A 9,380-nucleotide genomic window follows, 5' to 3' on the forward strand; every position below is an offset into this window, starting at 1 on the left:
ATTTGGGAAAACTTTTGACCTCCTTGGGAGTGGATTGAGGTGTGAGGCAATCAGGGCTTGCCTGTACACGTACACCAACTTGAGACCAGTTTAATAAAAGTGCACACCTTATTCAAAAAAAAAAAAGAGTGCAGGCTAAGCACAGGGAAGAGGAGCTCGGCGTCTTCCAGTCCGCTCCAGCCCCACAGTCCCGTCTTCAGTTCTTGCTGTGTGTTCACTTCGTTTCTGACCTAGGAGTTGAAAGATGAAATTAAACCTTTTCATCCCCAGGTTGGTTTTGCTCAGTATTTTATAACAGCAATGGAGAAAGTCTACTAAAACATCAGTCTACAATCATAAACGGTAGACCACCAGAATAATACTGACTCAAAGCCCACTACCATTTAGTTCCTAGCCTTAAACTCATCAGGGGCTCTTCTTGGGATTCTAATGTAATCTATGTAAATATGTAAGTCATCTATGGAGTCAGAAGTTCACTTTTTCTATGAGACAGTTGAGTTTGAACTTGGTGATGATATGATGTAGAGAAAGGACTAGCCAATAGGACCAAGCCAGGTCCCACTCCAGCTGACTGGTGAGTTCTCCAGTAATGGTCCACCACAGTAGCCCCAGATATGTGCCCTGACAATGTTCAGGCTAGAGTGCTGTCACATTTCCTCAAAGGTATAGAGGCCCTTACAGGAAACATTTCTCAAGAGTTCCATTTCCTCCTCTGAACATTGGAGTTAAGAGTTGTAATGAGCTCTGAGCAAGGGAGTTTGAAGACTTGTGGTGAGAGGATTTTTGCCTCATTCCCTTTATGACACAGAACAGAAGGGAGAAGGATTTACATGATAGGTTTCCCTCTCAGGCCATCTTGTCCTAGAAGAAGAAGGAGGAGGAGGAGGACAGCTAAGCCTGTGGGTGGGGTTGGCGGGAGTGGGGTTTCTCCCACAGGGACAGGCCGAGGCTCCGCTCAGCTACAGGCTCCACCTCCACTGTGTCAGATCACTGTGCGAATTGGGGAAGAGGCCATCGTCAAGCGCCGCATTTCAGAAACTGACCTGCGCCCCGGCGAGCCGAGTGGAGAGGAGGAGGAGGAGGGGGAGGAGGAGGAGGAGGAGGAAGAAGACTGTGTGTGCTAACCCTAGGGCATCTAAAGTCCATCTGAGCTATAATGGAGCCACTTGAGCTTCTTGCGACCAACACAGTCATAACAGTTGCTCTTATTTAATGCGCTGATAGAATATTTGATCCATTTAACCACACATTTACACCCTTTCAACCTTTATTTATTTTTTTTTTTTTGGTCTTTTTGAGACAGGGTCTCCCTATAGCCCCAGCTGTCCTGGAACTCACTAGGCAGACCAGGCTGGCCTTGAACTCACTACCTTTGTCTCCTGAGTGCTGGGATTAAAGGCATGTGCCACCGCACCTGGTATAATCTTTTTTATAATTTGTATTTCTACTGCTTGTACTTTTTTCATCCTTATGAATCTCTCAATTGGAGTTGTTGTTCAGTTGGATAACTAGACTAATAGAAAAACATCCACCAAGTTTCTGGTTGTTTCTTATATATGACTCATATGCACCTAGCCCCTATGTTAAAATGATGAACAGGTTCTGTTCTGATTTCTTTTTTTTTTAATTTTATTTATTAGTTTTATTTTATGTGTATACATGTACTACCTGCATGTAGGTAAGTGCACCCATGTCGTGCAATGTCCACGGAGGTCAGAAGAGGCTGCCAGATTCCCCTGGGATTGGAGTTACGGGCAGTTGTTAGCTGCCATGTGGGTGTTGGGATTCAAACCCGGGTCTTCTGCAAAAACAACCAGTGTTCTTAACTTCTGATCTGTCTCTCCAGCCCTGTTCTGATTTCTTGATTATGAAAACATCACATTGAAGCCTCCTGCGATGTCCTGGAGCATCTCCCCTTACTCCTCTTTGGCTTTTGCTTTGGATTTCCCTAACAAGAGTTCCAGGAAGCTGGGAGTCTGCCCCTGGGTCGAAGGCCCCTCCATGTTATAGAGTATCTTCCACCATATGCCACTGAGTCTGGGACATGGAGGAAAAGACCAACTGGGGCAACACTCAGAACATATATATTTGCTCATCTTAGAACATTCTCTGTGGTTTTATTTTTGCATAAAGTAAGACATATATCAGATTGATTTTACAGGCGGTTCTGTTTTAATTACATTAATCACCAAGTTTCCCATGATCTTTCCCCTTAAAGAACAGACAAAATACAGTTCTATCTTTGTCCTCATTTCAGAGGGTCTCACTGTGGTAAGATAGCTCATTTTCCCTAGGTTCTGCAAATTGAATCACTATTTCTGTAATTAACAGCACCATAAAGGGCCCCTACTGGGTTAGTTTCAACTTGAAATATTTTCAGCTTTTTAACACCACATGGGCCCCAGGATGGAAAGAAAGGGCTGGAAATTCAAATGGAGAGGCCTGGTGGAGAAGGCCGTGTAACCTAAGAGACAGTAAAGTGGAGGAAAGGCCCAGTGCATGACTGAGAAATGCATCTTTGGTCTTCATGGTGGGAACCTCAGTGTCCATTCCCAGGTCTGACAATCCATACAGCATTTCATAAAGGTGGACTCCGAGGTCTTTTTGCAGGGATGTTTGGCAAGTCCAAGGCCCCTTAAGCTCTAGAATTGAGTTAATAATTTGTCTAATTCATTTTTTGCCTTAATCTTAATAGAGAGGGTGCCACCAAGGTGTATGATAATCCCAGTTAATGTCTGCTGTTTATGTGAGGTATTATAGAATAGTGGTGGTAAATGGCTTCCATAATCTGTGTTTTTAAAAATTAACCCACATCATAGTACTGTTGATTCTAAGAGTGTTTTGTTACATGGTTGCCTATAGTATTTGGAAGAGGGAAAACTTCCCCCTAATAGTAAGGTGGTCCACAAAAACTAATAGATAATTCCATCAACTCACCATAGGCTTCTCAGTGTGATATACCTGGATACTTTGGATGGCTTAAGTTCAAGATTTCTGTCCCCTGCAGTTGTTTTTAAAGGCTTTAATTATTGTTAACCTATTTTGCTGTAATATGGATTCCTATACATTAATATGTTCTTTATTAAATTTTATTCATTTATTTTTGTGTGTATGTTTTACCTGCATGTATGTAAGTGCACCCATGTCATGCAATGCCTGAGGAGGTCAGAAAAGGGCATCAGATCCCCTGGAACTGGAGTTAGGGGTGGTTGTTAGCAACCATGTGGGAACTGAACCCAGGTCCTCTGCACTGAACCAACTCTCCAGCCCCCATCCATAAGTTCTTAAAATAGTTTTACACAAGGAGTGGGCCCCCCATGACTTCCTTTATCAAACATCAGTTCCCTCACTATTGGTTTAGACAGCATTCTTTCCCATCTTACAGAACCCACTTATTTCCCATCTACTGTGCTGATAGCTTCTATGTACGTAAACTGTTTTTCTTCGGTGTCTGAAAATTTTGAAGTGTTGCAGTTTTGGAGAGGGCAGGAATGAGAGGGAACATGAAAATTTCAGATCCAGCTTCTCGTTATTTCATCAACTAGTCTTTTTCCTTGGGCTTCAAAGTTGTGTCCCCTTTGGTGCTCAGGAACGTGGACAAGTTCAGTCTCCTTGGGTAGCTGCAAGTTTTCCAATACCTAGGTAAGTAGTTCTTTACAGATCCTATACTATTTTTTATTTTACTTATTATTTTTATTTTATGTGTATGAGTATATTGATAAGTGCACCTGTGTCATGTAATACCTGTGGAGGTCAGAAGAGGGCATAGGGCTGCCCTGGAACTGGAATTCTGACGGTTGTTAGCCACTGTGTGCTGGGAATTGAACCTAGATCCTCTGTAAGAGCAGTCAGTGCTCCTAGCCACTGAATAATCTCTTCAGCTCTAATCCCAGTCTATTAATTCGCCTCTTTTTGTCCAGATATTTTCAAAAGTGTGAATGACTCCAAATGCATACTTGTAGTCCATAAGTCCATATATATTGTCCCCTCCTTTCCCTTGAAGGTTTTGTGGTGGTGTAGTTGTTGTTGTTGTTATCGTCTTGGTTTTTTGGTTTGGGGTTTTTTTGTTCGGTTTGGTTTGGTTTGGTTTGGTTTGGTTTGGTTTGGTTTGGTTTGGTTTGGTCTGTTTTTGAGACAGGGTCTCCCTGTAACCCCAGCTGGCCTGGAACTCACTATGTAGACCAGGTTAGCCTCAGTCTCACAGTGATCCACCTGCCTCAGCCTCTTGAGTGCTGGGGTTAAATGCATGTGCCACCACTCCCAGCTCCCTTTAAGTGTTTAAGGGCCTGGTTGAAGGTATATGACACTTATTTGGCCTTACAAGTTATGACCTGGTAGTCATCCAGGTTCTATTAATTTTTAATTGAATTCCATCACTCACAGATTACCATTATGCCTTTATCCTTTAATTGCATGGGAAGGCATATCTTAAACCATTTGGGTCTCTGAGGAAAGTGGATCTCTCTGAGGTTGGATGAAACTTTCAGTCAAATCTGAACAGTGTTCTCTGAGGACAGAATGATTACCGCTACTTAGGAATGCCCCTGGGTTTTGTAAGAAACATTAGATATTAGTCTTTTCTTTCAAACCCTGTAAAACTTGGAACTTGGTTTGTGACAAGGAATCCTAATCTTTTAGTTACACTACACCCTGTAAGACTTTAAGGCCCTGATACATTCCTGAGCCTGATGATCTGGATTAGTATGGCACTTCTCCTTTTACACTGATTCTTTTAAACTAGCCAACTGGGAATGACTGTGAGGTAGGACCCCAGCCAATGGGTAAAAGACACAGTTCTCTGTGTGAGGGATAAAAGCCCCCCAAGCTTCCATGTCCTGTGTATACTTGCTGGATCTAACCAACCATGCAAGGCACCGTTCTGCAAAAGTAAATTCTGCCTTGCTGAGTTACTTTCACTTTGTCCACCTGTTCTTTGTGTGGTATTGATGGGGTCCTTGAATATCAGATTTTATTACTAGCAGTTTAAACAGTCACAAGAGGCTAGAACCTAGTCATCTTTTTCTAGACTAATAGCTTCATATTTCAGTTATCACAAGTGTGTTAACCATCCCTCAGTCATCTGTTGTAAGATTACTTGGTGAGGAGTGTTTACTAGAAGTTACTAAAAATTAAATTTGGCTCTACTCTGTGAGGATGGCAGTGTCAACTACTAATTGTATACACTTTGAACATCCTGGTGAAACTGGGCCTAGTGGTTTTTGTTTGGGGTCGGGGGGAGTCTTGGTTTTTTGTTTTATGTGTTGGGTTTTTTGTTTTTTGTTTTTTGGAGTTTTTTGTCAGAGTCTGTCTCCATGTAATCTCAGTTAGCCTAGAACTTACTAGGTAGACCAGGCTGGCCTCAACCTCCCAGAGACCCACCTGCCTTTAACAGTTTTGACAAATGGGCCATCATTTGGTGGGGGTGAAGGTGCACATCTTTAATCCCAGCACTCTGGAGGCAGAGGCAGGCAAATCTCTGTGAGATCAAGGCCAACCTGGTCTCCACAGTGATTTCCAGTCAGTTGGGGCTTCCTTTAAAACAATGAAAAGGCTTTTCTAAAAAGGGTGGAGCCAGTTATTAATTCCTGTTTTAAGACTTCAAATTTATTCTGCCTCTCACAAGAGCAGGATCAAATTCTGTAACTGAGTTTTCCATATAGGTTCTTAGTTTTAGTAGCTTAAGCATCAGTGCAAAGTCTATAAGGTCCCACTAGGCCTAAGAATTTTCTGAGTTGTCTCTTTTGGAGAGAGTAAGGTGTTGATTATTGCAGATACCTGCTAGACTTAAATTTTTAGCTTGCCTCACTAATCAGATGGCTCAAGCATTTTACTTCCTTTTCTAAAAATTGAAACTTCTTTTTAGAAACTCCAAGTTCTTGTTCCTTGGGAAAGTTTAATGGGACAATTATTGAGTTAATAATTTCATTCATTTTAAGTAAATCATCCACATACTGAGAGAGTTTAACTTCTGAGGGAGTAGTGAATTTTTCTAATATTCCTTCAGAAAATTGATGAACATATTGGGATTTTCTATTCCACTCCAAGGAAGAACAGTTCGCCTATACCTTTGTTCTGTCTCAGGCTCTGGATCTTCCTGTTTCACCAGGATGGTCAGAGTGTATGCAGTCAGTAGTTGACACCACCGTCCTCACAAAGGAGAGCTAAATTTAATTTTTGGTAACTTCTAATGAACAGCATCTAGATTAATGACCTTTAATTAACATTGGCAAACTCACTAGGCCATGTGCTATTGTGTCCTGGGCACCTAATCTTATTTCCTGGTAACCTCAATTTGCTATTCCACCCCAAGATAAGGAATGAATGTGGATATGCTTGAGAATTAACATTCTGAAATACAGTGTGCCCATCTTCATTGAAAACATGAAGTTTGAGAAAGGACGCTTTACATTGTGTGTATAAGATAGTCTTGAGCTGGGCGTGGTGGCACACACCTTTAGTCCCAGCACTTGAGAGGCAGAGGCAGGCAGATCACTGTGAGTTTGAGGTTAGCCTGGTCTACACAGTGAGTTCCAGGCCAGATGGGGCTACAGGAAGACCCTGTCTCAAAAAGACCCCCCCCCCGCAAAAAATAGTCTTGAAATAGAGAGGAAAAAGAAAGATTGTCTGATATGGTAAGGGTGGATTCAAACTTGCACTTCCCCAATCGAAGTTGCAGAACAGATTTTGAATAAAAATTATGGGTGGGGCCTGACTCAAGGACACAGTTCTGGACACAGTTCTAGAACACAGTTCCAGAGAACAGTTCCAGAGGATAGTTCTAGGGGCACTTCCAAGAGGCATCTAGTGTAATAGGTATCCTCTGAGTTTGAGCCCACTCTTAAAAACTGAGTCAGGCTGTTTCATTTCAGGTATAATTATAATGTGGTATGGTTTCACTGCACATAATGACAAATTTGACTCTACAAGCACTAACTAGATTGGAAAACTACACCTCCCATACTAGCACAGTTTGCTACATGAAACATCGCAGAGAGGATGAACTCAAATCATCCCAACAAGAAGAAGAAATGTTAAGAGAGGCTATATTTATATTACTTTTATTTCACTTTTGTTGTTTTTGAGATAGGATCTTCCTATAGCTCTGCTGTCCCAGAACTTGCTATGTACACCAGGCTGACATCAATCACACAGAGATCTGCCTGCCTCTGCCTCCCTAGTGCTGGGCTTAAAGGAGTGTACCACCTCTCCTGGCTTATCACTTATATTTCAATTTGTTTTATTCTTGTTTTTGAAATGTCATTCTTGCATAAATATGTCTAAATGACTTTGATTTTACTTTCACATTGTCTACTAGGTTTTAGTTGACTCTGTATAATTTTTCGTTTTATGTGGACTAATGTTTCCCAGCACAATAACCCTTGTATTTTCCCTCTCATTCCTACTCACATTTTCTCTCTTCCTATATTTTTCCCATTTTACTTCTTAGCAACAACCTTCTCTGTATTTAATGATTTTATTAAATTTTCCTTCCAATTCTAACCTTAGTAACTAATATATCAGTGCAAATCCTTCTGACCTTGTCCCTTTATCTCCTAGTTAAAGGGGCAACCATTTTTAACTGATTAATATAATAGTTGCATAGTGGGCCTATACAGAAGTTTTGATTACTCTGAAGTTAATATTCAACTCTCAGAGTGGTGTTGGAAGTTGTGGCAAATACCAAGAACATGTGGACTGAAGGTTTAGCTTCTAATCTAAACTCTAACTCCACTGGCAAGAATCAACACTTCAACACTACAAAAACCTAGTCCCAGTTGAATATTATGAGAACCTCTGTTGAAAGAATAAAATGATATAAAAAATACATCTAATTAAATAACTCCACATGCTCAAATCTCCAAGCAGAATCATAAGAAATATGAAAAATTAGCACAGGGCGATGGTGCAAGCCTGTAACCCTAGCATATGGAAGGATTACTGAAAGTTTGAGGTCAGCCTGGTCTACATAATGAGTTCCAGGTTAGCCAAGGCTACATAGTGAGACTTTGTTTCAAAAAGAAAAAAGGAAACATGAGAAAGGTCATAATCTTGTAGAGACTCAGGTCTGCTGGTGGACAGATGGAATGAGTGAAGGCAAAGGACCCAACCCTTAGGTGGGGAGGAGTGAGTTCAATTCTTTAGCAGTGCTTCTTTATACTCTCAAAATTAGTTACAAGCTTGGTGTTTGGGCCAGAACACATGGAAGAAGAAGTTTCAGAAATTACAAAGCACATTCTACAGGTTTACATTTAAATTTAATCAGTAGGTTACAAAGACTGTATTATTTTCTTATACAATCTATAGATTTTTAACAATTTCCAGGAAGGCTGATCAGCCAGTGATTGTGTTTAACATTAAATAATAATCCTATACTTTGCAGGACCATGATTTAGAATTAAGTTGTTTTTCTCTGATCTATGACTAAGGCTGTGTTCCACCAAGCCCAACATTCTTGTTTTCAAGAAATGTCCGGACTTCATCCCTAACTATTCTTTTTTTGCTTCAAACATTTTATTTATTATTTTTATGTGTACAAGTGTATTGCCTGCATGTATGAGTGCACCCGTGTTGTGCAATGCCACAGAGGTCAGAAGAGGGCTTCTGATTCCCCTGGAACTGGAGTTAACAACAGTTCGTAGGTGCCATGTGGGTGCTGGGAATCAAACCCGGGTCCTCTGCAAGAGCAGTCAGTGCTCTTAACCACTGAGCCATCTCTCCAGCCCCTCCCTGACCATTCTTAACCTTTTCCTTGCTGTTCTCCATTATTTTTTAACCTCTACGAAAAATGCCGATTTCACATTAATGAATTAGAGTGGAAATGAATTAGATGAAATCCTATTCAAACAATTCAATGGGGCTGAAGAGATGGCTCAGTGGTTATGAACTTACAGTGGATATGATGCCTTTTCTGGCCTCTGCAAGCATTGCATGCATGTGGTACACTTACATGCAGGAAAAACACTCATAAAATAAAAATAAGTAAAATTGAAAAGAATAATTAAAATAATGTGCTTAAAATCAAAGAGCGACTACTATCCTCAGGCCTCTTGGGGTAAGTCTATAGCGCAGCTCTCCGCGCCGGGACTCCCTAAGTGACATTCACCCTTCCATCCCCCGCCTTGCCGTTCTATACTCCTAGTTTGGGCCCTGCGCCATTCCTAGTCTCGGGACCCCAGACACCTGGGGAACCAATACTGCTTCCTGACCCTTCCCACCCAGAGAAACTCAGTCCCTTTCTTGGGCTCCAGGAGCACCACTTCTGGTCCTGGCCCCGCCCTCACCTCTCTCTGCTTCCCTGGGCCTGCACCACCGGCTAACTCTCCTAGCCTGCACTACTATCCTCAGGCCTCTTCGGGTAAGTCTATAGCGCAGCTCTCTGC

The sequence above is a fragment of the Nannospalax galili genome, unplaced genomic scaffold, assembly GCF_000622305.1.
Source record: "Nannospalax galili isolate Female #2095 unplaced genomic scaffold, S.galili_v1.0 scaffold1431, whole genome shotgun sequence".
Lineage (NCBI taxonomy): Eukaryota > Metazoa > Chordata > Mammalia > Rodentia > Spalacidae > Nannospalax > Nannospalax galili.